At 34.7% G+C, this 21627-nt stretch overlaps 1 pseudogene; it reads left to right on the forward strand.

Moving 5' to 3' along the window:
• Nucleotides 1–563: 563 nt before the first annotated feature.
• Nucleotides 564–21627, forward strand: part of LOC109450541 (small ribosomal subunit protein uS2 pseudogene) — a 31460-nt pseudogene continuing 10396 nt past the window's right edge.

Raw genomic sequence — 21627 nt, forward strand, 5'->3', positions numbered from 1 at the left:
TAATATTGCCAAAATGGGATTCCTGAGCATTCTCTGAAAGCCTGTTCCACTTGTAGCCTTCTCCATCTCAGTTGATAGCAACCCAATCTTTTCATTTTGGGTGCCAAATACATTGTAGTCATCCTTGAATTTGGGGTTTTCCCTACACTCATTACAATGCCATCAAGTTTGATGATTCTCCAGAATCTAACCACTTCTCATCACCTCCACTCCTATCGTCTTGATCTGAAAAACCGTCATTTTCCACTTGGATTGTTGTGCTCTTTACTTCTTCTCTGTTGTCCTGCAGTCTATTCTGAACATAAAATCAGGAATAGTTTTCTAAAATGAAGTTAGTTAATGCTAATTCTGCGTTCAGTGTTTTGTCATGGCTGACATTTTACTCAAGGTAAAAGTCATGATTTTTATTGTGGCCTGCAATAAACAATCTTTGTCTTGTTACCTCTAGCACAGCAGTTTTCAGCTGGAGGTGATCTCGCACCCCTGGGATGTTTGGCAATTATGGTGGTCACTGCTCAGGATGGTGGAGGAATGTGATATCATTTAGTGCGCAGAAACCAGGGATGTCGGTAAATATCTTACGATGTCTAAGGTAGTCTCTGAGCTATTCCTTTACAAATATTTAGTCTAAAGTATAAGCATTTTAAAAAACTAGATGTAGAGTCTCATTTCCAAATGTTTTCTTCTCTCTCTCAACTCCAACACTGGCATTCTTGTTAACCTTTAGAAACACAGGAATGTGAAGATCTCACAGCATTTTTACTTTCTTTCTCCTTAGCCTGGAGAATTTGCCTCTTAGAAATTTACTCCTTTGCTTCCTCCCATCTCTGTTCAAATGTTGTTTCACTGAGCCCTTCTCTGATCACGTGATCTAAGCTAGAATGTCCCCACACTCTTTCCCTAAGCAGTCTATGTAGAACTTATTACCATCTGATATTTTCTAAATTCCATTTGTTTATTATCTATTTTGCTTCACTAGAATGTGAACTCCAATTGGTTGAGTGTTTTGTCTGCTTTATTTACTGTTTTTTTCCTTTAGAGCAAAGACTGGCACATAAAAGTTACTCAATAAGTAGCTGTAGAAATAATAATTTAACACAACAAAGTGGAGGAAATCAACAGGGTCTTCTGATAGCATATGAGACAAACACCAAACCCATATCTTGGCTGAAGCAATCTAGAAACAGGGAATATGTCTGATTTGTTCGGTTAAAAAGGTGGTGCTTACCTCTGTGTGTATTAGGTAGAGGCTACAATACACTCAGAGGCCTTGCAGTTGGAGGAAGTTTTTCCCTTGGAGAAATGGTGAGAATAAAGCCTCAGAGGACATACAGTGAATCAAAAGAGATCAAGTAGGAGAATTAAGCAGAAGCAGATTCAGGGAATTCTAAGCTGCTAAAAGTTTTTGTATTTCTTGAGTGCAGTGGGAAAGAGGGGATAATCCATGTAAACATTTTAAATCAAGAAGTACCTCATCGCATCTGAAGTTTAGAATGGTCAGAATTGCTGCGAAGTGGAGGCTGAGCTGAATAGGCAATTTTGAAAAGAAGGTCAATTAAGAGACAGTTCTACTACCGTGTTTCCCCCAAAATAAGACCTAGCCAGACAATTAGCTCTACTGTGTCTTTTGGAGCAAAAATTAATATAAGACCAGGTATTATATTATACCTAGTCTTATATTACATTACATAAGACAGGGTATTATAGTAAAATAAGACCAGGTCTTATATTAATATTTGCTCCAAAAGACGCATTAGAGCTGATTGTCCTGGTAGGTCTCATTTTCAGGGAAACAGGATACTAGGAGGAGATAATCATGGTTTAAAATATTGTATTTCCCATACATCTTCTTGGATATTCTTATTACTTTCATTCAATGAAACTTGTAGTTTTATTGTAGGATGAGATTTTTCACATTCCTTTACATTTGCTTGTGTTTGCTTGTTTGATGAGTGATATGTTTGCATGTGTGTCTCTGTGTGTGTGTGTGTGTGTGTGTGAGAGAGAGAGAGAGAGAGAGAGAGAGAGAGAGAGAGAGAGAGAGAGAGAGAGAGAGAGAGAGCTGGGGAGGGAGGGTGAGAGGGAGGGAAAGAAAGAATGTTATTTCAAATTAAAGTGATTTTTTTCCCCTGTTCTTATTTCACTGGTTCCCATGCTGCTGCTAACACTTAGGTGCTTAAAGAAAAAACAACAACAAAAAAACACAACCTCATTTCCACACTATCCAGAGAAGGGTCCCGTCCACATCGCATTGTCCTGGGTTCCCTTGGTAACTTAAATGGAAACTTTCACAATGTTGGAGCCCTTGATGTCCTGCAAATAAATGAGGATGTCCTCAAGTTCCTTGCAACAGGAATCCACTTAAGTGGCACCACCCTTGAATTCCCAATGGAATAGTCCATCTACAAAAGAAAAGGTGATGGCATCTACATTGTGCATCTAAAGAGAAAGTGAGAGATTCTGATGGCACCTCGCCTCTTGTTGCCATTGAAAACCTGGCTGATGTCAGGGTGATATCTTTCAGGGATACTGGGCAGTGAACTGTGCTTCTGAAGTTTGCTACTGCCACCGGGGCTACTCCTCTTGCAGGCCGCCTCACCCCGGAAACTTCACTAATCAGCTCCAGGCAGCATTTTGTGAGCAGAGATTTTGGTGGTTAGGGATCCTAGGGCTGACCACCAGCCTCTGTAAGAGGCTGGTGGTTAACCTGCCCACTACTGTTCTGTATAACAAAGACTCCTCTGCACCAAGTGGACACTGCCATCCTGCGCAGCAACAAGGGAGCTCACTAAGCGTGTCTGGTATGGTGAACGCTTGCCCAGACGAGCTACACCTGTGCGGCACCATCTCGCGTGAACACCCACGGGAAATCACGTCTGATCTCTACTTCCAAGACCCTAAAGAGATTGAAAAGAAAGAGCAGGCCGCTGCTGAAATGGCTGTGACCAAGGAGGAATTTGTTGGTGGATGGACTAGCCAGTTCCCAAGTTGACAGCTACTCAATTTGAGGTTGCAGCCAGGTCTGAAGACATGCAGGTGCCCTCTGTGCCCGTCCAGCAATTCCCTCCTGCAGACTGGCAGACAGCTCTTACTGCTCAAGCCACAGAAAGGGTAGGAACAACCACTAAGTGGTTTTTAGCTGTTTTCCGCAGATTCATAAACAAAATAATGGGAATACGGTTGATGGTTTTTATAATAAATGGTTTCTACACACACACACACACACACACACACACCCCACACACACACACCTCAAACAATATAGCCCCTCTAGCAATTTTAGTATATATAAATTGCTGCAGAAATCTCTCTTCCCCAAACTCCTTATCAGGTCATTTTAATTCTTTTTTAGTTGTTGTATTATTCAGATTAGAAAGAACTCTCTCTCGGTGTTTGGGTTTAGAATTTTAGTCATAGCGTTTATTAACACTTGAAATAATTGCATGTATTTTGCTTGCTTTGCTTGGTACTTAGGTTAGTTAGGTTTGGGCTCATCAGTCTCCTTTTCTAGAATGATCACTTTCAGTTTTTGTCTTGTCTTTGGATCTAGAAGGGCACCTATTACGAAGTGCCTGGTTCAATACGTTTTGGCTAACTGAATTATTATTTTGATACTAGAAAATTGCTTAGGAATTTATACCTGTTTTGAAACAAAAATATGCATTTATTTGGGCTCCAAAGTATAACAAAGTAATAACTACTGCTAGGGAAAAAAAAAAAAAAAAAGGATACCTCAAGGAATAAAGATTAAGGCAGTGCTTTCTGTTTTCATATGGAAGCATAGGAGACATTTTCAGGGTTTCAATGACTCTCTTTGACAAACTGTGAATAATTTTACTGTATTAAAAACTCCTGGTAGCCATTGAAGCTTCATTCCTTGCTGTACTTTCATACTTCCACCTGGGATTACGTACTACTTACCTTCAGTCTAAAGAGCTTGCTTTCGTCTTTCTTGTAGCAGGTCTGCTAGCCACACCTTAGCACAACTTTTCTTGTTTTTGAAAATTTTCTGTGAGTAGATGATTCAAATATAGATTGCTTTTCTTTTATCATTTAAAATATTATTCCTTTTTTTTTTTTTTTTTAAGATTTTATTGGGGAAGGGGAACAGGACTTCATTGGGGAACAATGGTCAAATTGTTGTCCTTTCAATCTTAGTTGTGGGGGGTTCTGTTCAGCTTCAAGTTGTTGTTCTTTCAGTCCTAGTTGTGGAGGGCACAGCTCAGCTCCAGGTCCAGTTGCCATTGCTAGTTGCAGGGGGCACAGCCCACCATCCCTTGAGGGAGTCGAACCGGCAACCTTGTGGTTGCGAGGACAGGCTCCAACCAACTGAGCCATCCGGAGCTCAGCGGCAGCTCAGCTCAACGTGCCATGTTCAATTTTAGTTGCAGGGGGCGCTGCCCACCATCCCTTGCGGGAGTCGAGGAATTGAACTGGCAACCTTGTGGTTGAGAGCCCGCGCTCCAACCAACTGAGCCATCTGGGAGGCAGCTCAGCTCAAGGTGCCGTGTTCAATCTTAGTTGCAGGGGGCAGAGCCCACCATCCCTTGCGGGACTCGAGGAATTGAACTGGCAACCTTGTGGTTGAGAGCCCACTGGCCCATGCGGGAATCGAACCGGCAGCCTTTGGAGTTAGGAGCACGGAGCTCTAACCGCCTGAGCCACCGGGCCGGCCCTCCTTTGTTGTTTCTTTGTTTGTTTGTTTTTTACTTTTTCTGATGAAATGTCAGTCATCAGTTTTATTGTTTCTCCTTTGAAGAAAACATGTCTATTATCTCTGACTGCTTTTAAGATTGTTTTTGAGTCTTAAATTCAGTTGTTGAACAACAATGCACATAGGTGTAGTTGTTTACTTATTCCTTTAAATTTTCTTTCTGGAAGTGTGCTAAGCTTCTAGAAGTAACTTGATGTATTTTATCATATTTTGAAAATTTTGAGCCATTATTTCTTTAAATATTGTTTCTGTTCCATTTACTTCTCTCCTTAGATTCAATTACACTTTTGATAAAACTTTTGACAGCACTTAATATCTTTCACTCTGTTGTTCTGTTTCCTTTATTCTTCCATTATATTTTTTTATCTCTGTACCTAAATTTGATTATTATCCACTGATCATTTTTGGTTTACTACTCTTCTACTGTGTTTTTAACATGTCCAATGAGCGTTTATTTCACCTGTTTTATATTTTTGGTTATAGAATGCCAATTTGATTATTTTTTGTAGATTCCAATTCTTTGTTGATATTCCACCTATGTTGTACATTTTTTATCTATTATCTTGAATATGTTGAACATATTTAATAAAAAATTATCGTCTGTTAATTCTAATATGAAAACTTGTGGGCCTTTCAAAAATATCTGCTGTTCTCCTCTTGGTTTTCAGTCATTTTGATTGTTAGCATGACTCACTCATTTTTTATTTATTTATACATTTATATTATTTACACATTTTATTTTGTTCATAGGCATTGCCAATTAGAAATTTTAAAGTCTCTGCATGGCATTATATTCTTACTTGAGAATGTGACAATTTTTTATAGCGGGCAGATAGAGTATTAGTATGTCCCCATGATCCTGTCAAAGCTTGATTTTAGATGTTGTTAGAGTTGTTCCATTATAATTTTGTCCTTACTTTAAGTTGTGTGTCATTATATTAGGACATGGCTTCACCTCCAGTATGACTCACGTCTTGGTGACTTTGTCTCTTGGTGACTCACATTAAAAACTCAGTAGATTGGCTAAGTTATGTCTATCTTCATAAGGCTTGAACTCCAACTTCTTCCTTTTCAGCTACTTCAGCCTCCCAGGTGCTATGTTCCACTGGGTTTCTTAAGAGTTTCACCCTGTGTATGTTCAGCTTACAAATCAACCAACAATTTTAAGAGGTTTCTGTCCCTCAAGTCTCAGCGTCTTGGCAACCCTGATTGATTTTTGGCCCTTGTCACCACAGCCCAGTAAGACTGACACTTTGGTAGGTGTCACCCTTAAGCTGCAAGTTGGAAAATTCTCTCAGGGAAAAACAAAAAACAAACAAACAAACAAAAAAAACAGGCAAATGTGTTAATGACTTTCTATGCTTTCCTTCTCTAAAGGATAATGTTCCTCAAATTCTACTTGGGTTGATTTATCTCCAATGACTTTGACTTTTTTTTTTTTTTTTTTTTTTTTTTTTTTTTTTTTTTGGTGGTGGGGAGTGTGTTTCTAAAACATTTTCCCAAGCTCTTATACTTTAGTGCATTGGTTAATCCAATATAAGCTGCTCCTTTCTGGTCCAGTTGGGATTTTTCATATTTAAATTGTTTTCAATTCCACTAAAAATGTTTTAGGGTTTTTCCGGTTTAGAATCCCATCCAGGCTTCTGCACTGCAATTCATTGTTACATATCTTAAATTTCTTTTAATCTAAATAGCTTCCCCACCTTTTTCCTCTTCAAACACTAATTTTCAGAGAGTCCAGGACATTAATCTTGCAGAGTGTCTCATAGTCTAGAATTGTCTTTTAACATTTTATTATTCATAATATTTATTGTAATTATAAATTCTGTCTAAAGGCTTGGCTTTTTACATTTTTAATCATCTTGGCAAGAATAGTTAATAGCTGACATTGTGTATTTCCTATTTTTCCATAACTAGTGATGCTGTTTGAATGCTTGGTTAAGTGCCTGCCTAATCTCTGCTTTGTAAAAGTACATCCTTCCCTCACTATTACTAGGCAGGATTTGAGTTGATATCTTGGTACCTCTGCTTTGGAATTTTTCTAAGTAAACAAACAAAAATCCCCTTAAGTTTATCACATGTACAGGTAAATGCAGAAGCTACAATTGTTCAGTTTAATGAATTTTTTTTACAATGTGAACTCATCCATGTAACCATCATCAAAATCAAGACATAGAACATTAACAACAGTCCTTCATGTCCCACAGTTATTAATCCTAAACATAACCATATTCAAATTTCCATCACTATAGATTACCTATGCCTGTTTTTGAGCTTTTCACAAATGGGATGAAACTATTTGTCTTGCTTCTTTCACTCTATGTCTTGTTTGTGAAATTTATCCATGTCTTTGCAATAGCCTTTTTTTCATTTTCAGACTATTTCATAGTAAAGCAATTTATTCGTTCTATTCTTTAAAGATATTTGGGTTGTTTCCAGTTTTTGCCAGTGATAAACAGCACTGCCATAAAATTCTTGTACATATCCTTTGGTGGCTTATGTTTGCATTTTATTCAGGTATGTGCGTAGGAGGGAAATTGCTGATTCATTGGCTATGTGTATTTAGATTAGTAGTTATTGGAAAATAGTTTTCTAAAGTGGTTTAGCAAATATTTACTCCCTTTAATAAGGATAAACATCCCAGTTGCTTCACATCTTTTTAAATTCTGCATGTTACAATGCAATTTTATTCCTGGATTTTCCCACCAAATGATAAACTAAATAGATCCCAATCATAGTGACAACCAAAAGTTGTCCCACACATTTCTAAACTCACCTTGGGCACAGTAATGTTTCTGTTGATGACCACTTCTAGACTATACCCATGTTGCAAGGTTGAGTAAAGCTTAATGGGTGCCCAGGGAATTCTCCAAAGTTAAGGCAGCAATGTAGGGAATCCTAATATATGGTACCCATTACTGCTATTTGATTACACTCATCACATAGTTTTAAATTATTTGTTTAAATTATCTCAAGCTTCATGAGTTGGCTTCGTTTACCTGTGGCTGGTACAAAGTGACAACAAATAAATATTTGTGGATTGAAAAAATCTCTGAATGCTTTAATTGATAAGAACCCTGGCATGGCAGAGAAAGAGAAAGATTAACAGTAGGATCCCTAATGGGAAAATGAGGAGGTTAAATCTTTTGCTATTAAGCAGGAGTATAAAAGCTTACAAGGAAACAGATGCTAGCCTCAGAATTAGAACTTCAGTTCAAAAGCCTCAAATAACAAAAACGTTGCGTCTTGAATACAATGTTCTGTCTTGAATGGAAAGATCTCTGTCTGACTTTGCTTAAAGCCAGCCTTGTGACCCTTTTACCAAGATAAATGTGTTTTCAAAGAGTTCATATTGGTTTTCGCATTACCTATTTTGAACAGCAACAACAAAACACCATGAAGTAATCTTATAGATACTGATGGCTCATTATTCTTTTTGGTTCCACTATGTGATAAGCCTTATAACTCCCACTTTATAGGTGAAGAAAATCACTTTTTAACTAACACGTTATCTTGGAATTAGATGCATGTTTTGAAACTGTCTTTGTGCTTTTTTTTTTTTTTTTAAAGAATGTTACCCACTCAGCCATGTGACAACTTTATTGACACTATATCCCCCATGAAATTTGTGTTTTATTGCTCCCCTTTTACCTGTGAATTAACTAGTCACTGAGGTTACTTGACTCAGACAGAGCCCTAAATCAGTTTCACTAAATTATTTGACCTTTACTCTGGTAGTGAAGTAAACAGCAGTATATCTATCACTGCTGCCCAGTGTGTCTTGGTGCATCAGTATTTGGTGATAGCAATTTTGGAAAAACAAAACACCAAGTCATTTGGAGACAACCATATGCTAAAACACAGCAGTGTTAAATTATTACCATATAGGCAGCAAATGTTTTTGATTACCAATTCGGTTTTGATCCTCTCTGCTGCACTTCTTTGCTCAATTAAGAAATCTGTACTGTAGATTAAGATTCAGAACATCTAACTTTAATTAATTTTGATATCTGCAAGTGGTGTTAATCTCATTTGTTATACGTGATGGGCCTTTTACACAATTCTTGCTCAGAGCATTTTAGTTGTGTTTTGCATCCCCGATTTACTTTTCCTATTCGCTTTGTTTTTCTTTTAGACATTTCTAATATTAGTAACTATTTGCTCATAGGAGATATGTGTTTTTCGAGATTTATATTTTTGTTATTATCTTGGTATACAAATGGATAGATTGGGTTTAATATTTTATGGTAAGAAATCAGATTATGATTTTGATATTATTTTATTGGAAGTACAATTATGTAGTAACACGATGTCCAGACAGAGCCTTGGTCACATACCATATATTTTATATTAGAAGCAAGATAATTTGTATTTAGTATATCTACCCACGGGTAAGAGATAAATTTCTGATCTCACTGATAGGGGTTATGGCCCAATTATTTTCCATCTATCATATGCTGGCTGTGTTTTACAAGAATTTGGCTATATTAGAGACAGTTTTGAAATCAGAAAAATGTGAGGTCCCAAGAATGCTAGGGAAAAAACAATGTTGTCTTGGTATAATTTTTAAAAAATGAATCTTTGATTCTCAAATATTAAGTCCAGAAATAATACTCTTTGGGGATAGGCTTCTATGGGTGCTTAGATTGCTCTGGACACTTATTAAATAAACTGTGTGACTATACCATGTAATTGTGATATAAACACATTTGAACAGTCAAGAAAAAGTCAACAACTAACCCAGTGCCTCGTTTCTTTTCAATTTTATATTATAAACCTTTAAAATACATATAAGTTTTTGTAGTTTTAATCATAACATTGATAGAGTTTGGCATGCTGACCTTTTCAGGTAACGTAATTAGCATCACAATACTCAACTCTTTTCCCTATCTTTGTCCTCTCCCCAAAACATAAACTTTTCAAATAGGAGCTTTGTTGGGCAGAGTTATTTGAACAATTTATATTATCCTCATCACTGTGGATGGGAAAAGAAAGAAAACAGTCGGAATCCTGAAGATCTTTATTGTATGAAATATGTATAACAGTGTGATAAGTGTGGGAGAGCTCAGAAAAGAGTTGGACCTGATATTTTAAAATTTATAATCTAATGGTAAAGAGATTTATGAGTATAAACCATATTTCAAAGAATAAATCAAAATGGTAAATCAAAATCCATATAAGCATGTAGAGGAAGGATCTGCTAAAATCGGGGGCAATGGAGGAAGAATAGAGAAGGCTTCAGGAAAGTGGTGATATGTGGACTGAATCTTGAAAAACATGTATTAATAGAATTTCCAAAGAAGGCTATGAGAGAGTGGGCTAATTCAGGTTGGGAGAAGAAAACATTTAGTTTCATTTTCTTAGATTTTTTAAATTATTATTTCTGAAACAATCAAAATTCTTAATTAGTAAGATTTTGTGGTTTCACAGCATTATCTTACATAGATAATCCTATCTTTAGGTAGTAGTATAGTTAAATATTCTAAGCAAAAAAAGAATTAGGATTTTGAAGCTTACTATGCACAAAAAACATAAAAATACATTATTATTCTGTAATTAATACTATTTATTTCCCATGCTTTAAAATCATCTGTTGAATTAGAATGCCAGAAAAGTAATTAAGTATAAAAAATTTGCTTTTTATTGACACAGTAAAAACTAAATGGGAAATTTTTCTTAATATACTATGTAGCTATAGTTTTCATACTTTCAAAATACATTAACTATGCATTGAATCTACATTTTACCTTGTCCCTTAGAAAGTTTCATGAATTTTGTTTTCCTTCTAATGTGATTTCCATGTTTATTGTTTAGAATTAAATTATACATATACTGCACAATGCATAATTCTGGTATATATATATTTATAAATGCAGTAAGACTCACATATATAAAATTAAAAGTTTCTTATTTACTTTATGGCATTATAATGAAACTCATTTATAATAACTACTCTCAGAACAAATGATTGGAATAAGAAATTATGTCTTGAGCAAAGAAATGCAGTAACAAATGTAGAAAATACTATTTAGTTATTCACACCAATAAGGAAATGCCACATTGTGAAAAATATAACAAATTATAAAAGTGTATTTTAAATAATTCATACACATTGTATCTTAAATGATGAAAAAATGAGTAAGTTGAAAAATCCTAGATAATTTTCACCGTTGTTCCTGAAACTTGAAGGAGAACTGATTCTGGGTGGTGAATACACATAATATATAGATGATGTATTACTGAATTGTACGCTTGAAACCTATGTAACTTTACTAACAATTGTCACCCCAATAAACTTTAATTAAAAAAAAATCTGTAAATTTGAGACTGCTGGTATCTACAACTTTATTTAGATTTGCTAATTAAATTTAAAAATTATAGAATATACTGTAATTTAGAATTAAGCAAATGTGCGAAAAATTTATTATGACTCTCATCCTTATAAAATCTCAATATGGAAATATTTAATATGAGTAGATATATGATCTCCTCCAATTATATACTCATATATTTACATTGACTATATTGGATCTAGACTACTACCTATTTAAAAACATTTTTTTGAAAATAAAGAAATGGGTTGTATTCACTGTTACATGGATATTGCCAGAGAATTTTTTTTAGTCTTACTATTGAGAATCCCTGGGCTAGTCCTATCTCTCATGCAGAAATGAACCCATTTTACTTTAGAAACATAATGGACTCCAGGCTCCCCAACAAAGCCAACTAAGCCTGCATTTGACTCATCTGGGGTACAGGAATTTCCTTCGGATATGGAGATCTGAGCAGACAGTGTTTGTCCTTTCTCTGTCTACACTCCTTCTATTGTTCATTGTCATGCTATACATGGAAGCTCTGCCTGACCTGGAAGGTTTAACAAGGTAGATGGAGAAGTTTTACCTGCAGGAACATAGTTCAAGAACAAATCTCAAGTATTCGTTAGGTACATCCTTTACTTTAGATTTATAAAACTTAATGCATTCATTTTCAAACCATTTTGGAGGACAGGGGCAGATGTGCATCTTTTCTATTTTATTATATCTATCTATCTATCTATCTATCTATCTATCTATCTATCTATCTATCTATCTATCATCATCTATCCATCCATCTATCCATCTACCCATCCAGCTACCTACCTATTATCTATCTAGCCACACACATATATGTATATATACATGTATATGTATCCCATAATTTTTCCTCAACTAATTCTATAAGATCTCTTGCATCATATGACTTTGTAAATAATGTTTCAGTTAACATTAGAAGAGTGTGTAATGTATGGTACTTGTTAATAATTGTCTCATTGTGCTGTCCCCATGTGCTCTTTTGTGTTTACCTTAATGTCAATTTCAATATTTCCTATTGAGAATGAAATTTATGTAAAAGATAAGATTCATGATTTAATTTTTATAACCTAATTGCTGAATTGGAAGGCACTTGGCATTTATATAATGTGCCAGTTTTAAAAATAACTAGAATATATTTTTATGTCACATCAATTATTCTTAATAAAAATGTATATACTTATAATACTTAACCCTGCATGTGTGCAGAGCATATATCTTCTCTGAAAGGTAACACAGGAAGAGTGGGAGGAGGCACACACTGTTGTGCAAGGTAAATTATGGAAAATTTTCAGGTTCAGTGCCTATGTGAAGCCAAGAATCACAATCCCTACATAGCAAGAAGAGCAATCAGCTGGTGGGGGGTTGCTAAGCAGGTAAAGGAAACATTTTTCAGGACAGCCTTGGACCATAATAAGAAAATTGGGCACATAATAGTAATTAGGCAATTTGTGCCGCTGATAGGAAAAGATACAGAGTTATCTGTGGTTAATGTATAGGCCCAGGCATTTAGGACAGTGAAGGGTTATGGATGGCACAGGATATCTATACGAAATTGCTCTCAGTTACATACATTGAAAATACAAGTTGATGTCTCTTGCTAAGAAGGCTCATTGGGAGGGTAAGTGTTGTTACACAGAATCACAAATTTTTTTTTTCTTTTAAAAGAAAACAAGAATAGCAACAAAATATAGAAGGGAATGCAGTGTCACAGTAAAAAGAGAAATATAATTGAAAAGAATGATCAGAAGGAACTCTCCATAGTCAACCTATGCACATTAAACTGATTCATTGTCCCTGTCCTCAAGAGTTTACAAATTAATTAATAATACAGACAGATAAACACACATAGGTATAAAAAAGTGTCTTAGTCAGTTGGGGCTGCTATAGCAAAAATACTATAGACTGGGTAGCTTAAACAACAGACATTTATTTCTCACAATTCTGGAGGCTGGGAAGTCCAAGATCAGGGTGCTGGTGGATTTTGTGTCTCAGGTGGGTCAGGGTGGTGGCAGTACAAAGAGGCAAGAGGAAGCTTTTGGGTGTGAAGAAAACATTCTGTAACTTGATGGACTCATTGGTTTCATGTATAGATCAATTGTTAAAACTCACTGAACTGTCAAAAGAATTCACTTTATTATATATAAATTATACCTCAATAAACCTGATTTAGGTCAGCAAAAGTGAACTTATTAAATGAAATTAAAATAAATTAAATATTCTAATCTGATAGGAAGCAACTGCCATTGTTTTGAGATTGTATATCAAAAAGAATAGTACCCTCAGAGGTAATGATATCTGGGAAATTTCAAGTATCCAAAACTGAAATACAGGAAAAAAAATTCTAATATGTCTCATATTTTTCCCCATGCCATAAGACTATGACCCATGTTTTTAAATTGAAGAGATTTTATAATGTGTTGTATTAGTTTAGAATTGCAATTTCAAACGTTTGTCATATTCTTAATCTTCTTCTACCATGTGATTTCATATAAATGCATTTTGTTGCATATATACTTGAATTTATTATGAGTAAACAAACCTGAACAATTGCGTCACTAGTAAATTATTGGAAGTGCTGAGGACAATGTTATTGTATATTCAGCAAAATTTTTAAGAAGCAACCTTGCAACTTATCTAAACATTCCTTGACAAAATTCTAATTATTCTGCTCATAACTGATTCCATCATTTATTACAATTTTAAATAGCATGTTAAAGCACTATGTCATCTACATTTCTATAATTCTTAATAAACACTTTAGGATTGAAATGCAATTACAGTTTAGTTTGTATCTAGTGCAGCATTATATTTAACATTTCAATAACAATGTTTGCTGTATAATATTATAGCTATATAAGTCGTTTATCTACAACACTTTCTATAATAAGAATATAATTATATAATGACATTTTCATAATTTATTCATGTATATATATATTTTTTACAGTAAGGAGTTGTTATTCTCAGTAGTTTTTCTTAAATAGGAGTGAGCAGGTGATTAAAGACAATGAGTTCAGGGATTGTGGATCCAGGGCACTGCCTTTTTCCTTCCCTACAAATCAGTTTCTCTTTCTATCATTTCTCCTATATTTGTGGAGGGTGATTTGTGTTAAGGAATATTATTCTCTGACATGAAGAGAAGAAAGAATGGAGTGAAAATACTGAAAGCTGTTCATACAGATTCATTTTGCATTTCATAATTGTGAAAATAACAGATGTGAAAAATAACAGGATAATACTCTACCATCAAGGTGTGTACCCATGTGATGATTTCAATGCTTTGGCTCGTGCTACTATTGTGTTTGGAACGTTTTACCTCTCAATAGTTTGACTTCCAGAAGTAAGTGGAATGAAATAAAAGAGGCACGGATAAGGACAATGCTTTAGGTATCTTTGAGTTTGATGGGTCAGTGGGGGTGAAAAACAGTATTTAAAAAACTTTTCATGATGGAAGAATAGGTATGAACAATAATGAGAAATAGCCACTGAAGACAAATAGATTGACGATAGAGGGCAAGAAAGAATCATCTATGGTGAATGATTTCTCTGAGAAATTGGGGGCAGATAGGACCCAGAGGACAGTAGGGCAGAGGATGTGTGGAATGCAGCTAGATGAATAGGGAGTTAAGGGAATTGCCATCTGGTGAAAGTTCTCATTTTAATATAAAGTGAAAATGAAGTCATCAACTGAGTTAACAGGTTGGTAGGAGAGTCAGAGTTTTGGAGTTTGGAAAAGACCTTCAATCGTTTGGACAGTAGGAGACTGAGCTTATTAAAAACACTTAGAAGAGACCCTTGATGAACTCAGAGGTGTTCTATAAGGCTTCCATGAGACCATGGCGTATTGCTCAGTAAACTAAAACATTGAAATCATACATCATCTACCATGTCTCTATAATTTTTTAAATAAATGAAAATAAACAGTAGTGTTAAAATGCCAAGTTTTTCATGAATTAAAGTTCTATGTTTAACCAGTAGATTTGATCAGTTAGTGAAACACTAATTAGAGGAAGCTATACATTTTAAAATTTAATTTGTATATGTATAAAAGGAGTTAGACAAAGTTTCTTGTTCAGATTCCTGGCTGGTGCACAGTAAAAATGGAAAGCAGAAATTTTATTTTCCAGACCACTGATTCAGTCACACTGATAAGGAAAAAAACAATTCTATTTGATAAAACTACTTTAAATATGGCAAAAAAATCAATCCAAAAGCAACTTGCAGATTATTTCTTTGTCTGACAGATTTAGCTATTGATGTTATAACATTTCTGAGTAACACAAAACTATTTGCACATTCTGTTATGTCAGTCTTGCTCACAAGTTTTAAAATGTTTGAAAGTCAAATTCTCAGCTTAAGGCTTTAAATGACGGGAGAGAATATTGATATATGCTGGATCCTTCAAAATGATCTTATTTTAATTCACTTATTTCAATTATTTTTCCTTTTACCCTACATCACAAATACACAACTGCCTCCTCCCCAAATTCTACTGCAAGTCATTTAACAAACCCATTCCATGACTTAGCAAACGTGTGTTCTACCTTGTATACTTTTCCCCAAAAAAACCTTGTCTCTGTGAAACTCGAACCACTCTAGGTTCAACTCAAGTACTGCCTCTGCCAAGAAAACTCTTCTAATTTCTACAAACTATTCTTCATAAAAAGAATAGTATCTTATCCACTTCTGGTAAATCGATAGCCTACCTCCTTCAGTGATTTGAATATGATTTTCTGTATTTCACAAACCTTCATCAGTGTTGATTAGACTAGTAGTTGGAACCTTATGGAATGAGCCAATCACAGTTTCCTCTACTTTCCACTAAGGTTGACTTGTTTGGGTATTAGCATATGACTGAAAAAAGACCAATCATAACCTTTCCCTATAATTACCACCGGAATCTGGAAAGCCAGTCTTTTCCAAGTGGTGAAACTGATCTGTAAAGCATGATCATGCTGATACTGTAGATTATAGCATTTCAGGTGATAATTATTGTTTCCTTGAAGTTTTTTGTGTTCCCTTATTTTTTGATGAAAAAATATGACTTTAAAAAACCAGAAAAAAACTAATTTGAAAACAAAGAACACTCAAAACATTTTTAAAAAATATTTTGCATATTAACAATAAATAAAGCCTCATAGGCTAATTTTCTGTGAAGTATGCCCCTCATTAATCTACAGCCTCCGGAGGGAGACCAGCTCATTTTCAATTTCTCAGCTCTACACTTAAGATGAACAAGTGGGCCCAACACCAAATTAAGTCTGAAACATCACTGGAGGCAAAAATGACAAAACTGAAGCTGTCCTACTTCAAGCATATCATAAGAAGATAGGGTTTTTTAGAAAAGACAATACTGCTGGGAAAACAGAAGGCAGCAAGAAAAGAGGAAGACCAAATATGAAACAGATTGACTTGATGTAAGAAGCCCTAGGCATGAGTCCACAGGAGGTGAGCAGGGCTGTTGAGGACAGGGCATAGTGGACATCACTCTTTCATTGTGTCACCAGTAGTCGGAGTAACTCAAGGGCATGGACAACAAAACTCTGTACTTAACTTTTGTAAGTCCTTTAGCCTCTCTATGTCCCTATTTATTCATCTGTAAAATGGGGATTATAATAGTATTTGCTTCTCACAGTGTTGTTTTGAGGATTAAAAGAGAACATACGGAGGGTGCCAAAAAAGATGTATATACATTTTAAGAAAGAAAAACACTATTAAAATTGTAATACTCAATATATACCGATAACAAAAGATGAATACAAGTCACATTTGATTTCTGCAATTACAAGAGGTGCTCAAAGGGGTTACCATCAGTGTCCAGACACTTCTGATTACAGCAAACTACTTACTGCTTGAGCAGCGTTGACCAAAGTGTCCACTTATATACATTTCTTTGTCACCCCCGGTGTATGTAGGGGAGTGTGTGTGTGTGTAGGTGTGCGTGTGTGTTGTATAAATATAGATGGGATTTATATATATATGAGTTTTGTGGAGAGACAACAAGATCTCAGTAGATGTTAGCTGTTATTTCTACAGGAGAAGCTCTCTTATTCTACCTTTGCATAACTTACCATAAATGTGCTCTATTTTCTCTGTAAAACTGACTCATGTCCAATTCACCCTAAAAACTTAAGGTTAGTTGAGTACTCTTTGGTACATCTATATACTTCTGCTCTAACAAAATTAGTCTTTTCTTCCCCAAAGCCAGTTTTGTTTGTTCTCAATTGTGTTCCTTCTAAGTGCACTTTTTTTAGTGTAATTTTGCAGTTTGATACAATATTATGAAAACCATTGACACATGACTATGAAAAGAAAAGCTATTCACTGAAAAAATATTTCAAAATCAGATTTAGGCAACGTAACTATGAAGCTTTCGAGGAAGCATAAAAATCTAGAAGGTTTTACACTCAAAATAGCTCTGTGAATATCTTTAATTTCTTCTAAACCAATACTAAGGTCATAGATTATAATTTCTATTGTGTATGCAAAAAAGACAACATAGAACTCAAAAGGGAAGGCCATGCTTCTTCATATAAAATGTTATCTAAGTTCAAATTTATGTATTTATGGCTAAAATAAAATATATGTGTGTTATGCATGTGTGTATAGGTATGACAATTAAGTTCGTAAACTTTTTGCCAACATCTAACTTTTTTTGATATCAGAGGGATTATTCATTATGCATTTGTACCAGCTGGACAAACAGTTAACCAAGTTTACTCTTTGGAAGTGCTGAAAAGGCTGCATGAAAAAGTTAGACAAAAACGGCCTGAACTTTTCGCCAACAATTCATGGCTCTTGCATCAGGACAATGCACCAGCTCACATGGCACTGTCTGTGAGGGAATCTTTGGCCAATAAACAAATAACTGTATTGGAACACCCTCCCTACTCACCTGGTCTGGCCCCCAGTGACTACTTTCTTTACCTAACGATAAAGGGAATATTGAAAGGAAGACATTTTGATGACATTCAGGACATCAAGAGTAATATGACCATAGCTCTGATGGCCATTCCAGAAAAAGAGTTCCAAAATTGCTTTGAAGGGTGGACTAAGTGCTGGCGTTGGAACATAACTTCCCAAAGGGTGTACTTCGAAGGTGACTGTAGTGATATTCAGCAATGAGGTATGTAGCACTTTTTCTAGGATGAGTTTGCGAACTTAATTGTCAGATGTCATGGATGTATTATATATATACTATAAATGTGTATAATGTATTATCTTTCATGACTTCACATGTAACAAAATTTTTCCATTAACCCATTAATCACATTGATAGCACCAGATAAATAAGCTTCTACTATATTTGCTTCTAGTTGGAATCATAATCATTTATAGTTGTTGCACTTTTTTTCCTATTGATATTCTCAGGCTGATCGATCTGGTATAATATCTGATTAATTTTAAGAGTAGAAAAATAGATTAGTACTTAATAACTTTGTTTAATAAATCATAGTCATGTGCAACTAAAATTACTTTTGGAAAACTAAAATCAAGATCTTTGACAAAGAAAACATGGGCATCCTTATTTTTACCTGCAGATTCTAGTTAAAGAATTTGTGGGTACACTGAGTCAGGCAGTCTTGTTTTAATTATTTTATCATTCCTTCCTCTGTCTCAGTCTCTGATTTTGGGGGAAATTTCTGAGACCAAAAAGCAACAGAGGGTCTTGAATAGTTCAGAGCTTGAATTTCTCATAGAGTTGCTTCATTGGGTTTAAAGAACTTTTCCAGAAGGTTATAGAGGATAAAAGATTAGCATTCGTTCATTTAATAGGTCAACTATTAATAGGTTGGAGGTAGAAAGGAAGAGGGAGGATGTGGAGACGGTCAATTATTAATTATTGATGGAATTCTTTGAGGAAGAGCCTGGGCAGACATAGCACAGTCCACCATTAGATTTAGCATGTGACATTAGGACAATAAAGGGAGAGGGTCAGGGATTACTGAAATAAGGAGGTACATCGGTTGCAAAGTAAATTTAATTTACCTTTTAAACTTTGAAATCTATCCTCTTCTTGTATTTACATACAGATATTGAGGGGCAACCTCCACCCTTTTTATGTTTTTAATAATGCTATTAAGAGTGTTGTACATAAATCATTATTTACACTTTTAATAATTTCCTTATGATACCTGTATTTTAAAAGTCCTGGCAATTAATAAACTAGAAATATTGTGTCAAATTATCCTGGTTTGCAACATTTTTGTTTTAGTTTTATCAATACTATTCCAATGATTTTTCTATCAAGTCTTACACTCGTACCATGTTCGTGATTATTAGAGCATTACAATATTTTTTGAATTATTAGGCGTACTTGATTTTACTATTCTCTGTTAAAAATTGGCTTCGTTCCTCTCATCTTTATATTTTAAATCAGCATTTCTCAACCTTGGTGCTGACATTTCAGGCTGGATAATTTCATGTTGTAGGTGCTGTCCTGTTCATCAGAGGACAGTTAGCAGCATGTTTGGCCTCTACCAACTAGAAGCCAGTAGCAACACCCATGGTTGTGATAATAAAACATATCTCCAGACATTTTTATTGAAATGTTCTCTGGGGAGTTAAATAGTCCCTGGTTGCAAAGAACTTTTATAAATAAACTGTGGCCTAATTTTTCTAATTAAAAATAGATTCCATTACCAATTTTTTCCATTAAGAATTTTAATTGGCATTGAATATAAGTACTGTGTTTCTCTGAAAATAAGACATACCCAGACCATCAGCTCTAATGTGTCTTTTGGAGCAAAAATTAATATAAGACCTGGTCTTATTTCAATATAATATCAGACCCAGTCTTAAGTGAGACCCAGACTTATTTTAATATAAGACCCGGTATAATATAATTAATATAATATAATATAATATAATATAATATAATATAATATAATATAATATGTAATATAATACTGGGTCTTATATTATTTTTTGCTCCGAACAGCACATTAGATCTGATGGTCTGGCTAGGTCTTATTTTCGGGGAAACACTATACAAAAAATAATTTTGACAATGTTCATTATTTTTAATCTCTCTTAGTAACAATTAATTTCTAATTCTACTTTCTTAGAGGTTCACAGATTTGCTCTCTTCTGAAAAATATGTGTTGTTACTAATACTGTTTTTATTTTCCACATATGAGAAGTTTCTTCTGGACACTGGCCAAAGGAAGGTTAGGAACGTTACTAACTAATCTTAATTTGTGAAGTATTTTGTGAATGTGTATGTGTGTGTGTTTTTCTGTGTTTATGTCTGTGTGACCCTAAGACTGTAGATATTGTGGGAATTTAGGAAAGACTGTATTAATCTCCATCTGCAACACAGGGAAAGGCTCAACGTTTTGAAAAAAAAACTTTATGATTAATAGGACAGGGAGTCAGTTCACTATGTAAAGTAAATTGCTGAGACTGAAAATGATAAACCTATAAGTAATACCAATGGTTTTGTGGCCACCAGATACAATCAATACTGGTAAATATTCTTCTTTCACATAGCTATTTGGAAAAGGAACATTGTCTCGTTTTTCCCATTATGCTGGACTCTACGTGAAGAGAGTTCTATAGAGACCAGTGCCATCAATTTCTCCAGTTTTCATGTTTGTTATTGACTTTTGGTTATTGAAAAGTTAAAGTATCTACCATAAAAAAGGTAAATTTTAAAGAAAAAAAAATAGTGTGAGGTAAAATAAAATTTCCATCTGCATTCCCAGTCAAAAATATGTCTTGCATATCTTAGCCCTATAATTAATCCTGAAGATTATACACATTTGAATATAATGTTGTTGGGAATCTTTTCTTGACTGCTACCATTCTCCATATGAGTTTGGCATGAGTTTATAATGCCATTCATACTCAGTGCAGGATTATATCATGCTGTGCCCCCAAACCGGACAGGACACATTCACCTACAGGATAAGCAATATAAATATGTATTTTATTTCAAAATATTCAGAATCTTCCTTCTTATGTGTTAACTAACATAAACACCAGGATGCTTTAAAAGATTTTCCTGATTTAAAATACTTAGTAAGAGTCACTGAGACAATGAATTTTAGCCACTGAATACAATGTCTGCATCATAAGAAATCGTAAACCTTATAAATCTCTAGCAGTGCCCTTAACTATAAGTGATTTAACTGATCTAGGTGAATCCTAGTGGAAAGAAAAATGTCTTTAATGAGGAAATCCAGAATGTTAGATAAGGAAAAAAACATCCAGTTATGTCTTGGTAAAAAGTAATTTTTTAGCCACAATTTTTCATATTGATATAAGAATGCTTTCCTGAAACAGGGCTCAGTGCCCAAGTATGGAAAATTGGTCCTGATGTTTTAAGAGTTGTAAGAGTTATTGATAGTCAGATTTTGTAAACTACAGTTATCTTCAAGTGTGGCATTTCTAGTCACGTCTTTATTTACGGCAATTACTCAGATTGCTGCCATATAGAAATCAGTGCATGAATCCATAAAACTGACTTCCTCTGTAGCAAAATCAAATTGCTTTTGAGAGCAAGCAAAGAAACAATTCTCTCTGGACCTCAGTTTCATCTCTTACAAAAGGAATTCA

Source organism: Rhinolophus sinicus, chromosome 16 (genome assembly GCF_057876585.1).
Source record: "Rhinolophus sinicus isolate RSI-liver-muscle chromosome 16, RSI-T2T, whole genome shotgun sequence".
In the NCBI taxonomy this organism is placed as follows: Eukaryota; Metazoa; Chordata; class Mammalia; order Chiroptera; family Rhinolophidae; genus Rhinolophus; species Rhinolophus sinicus.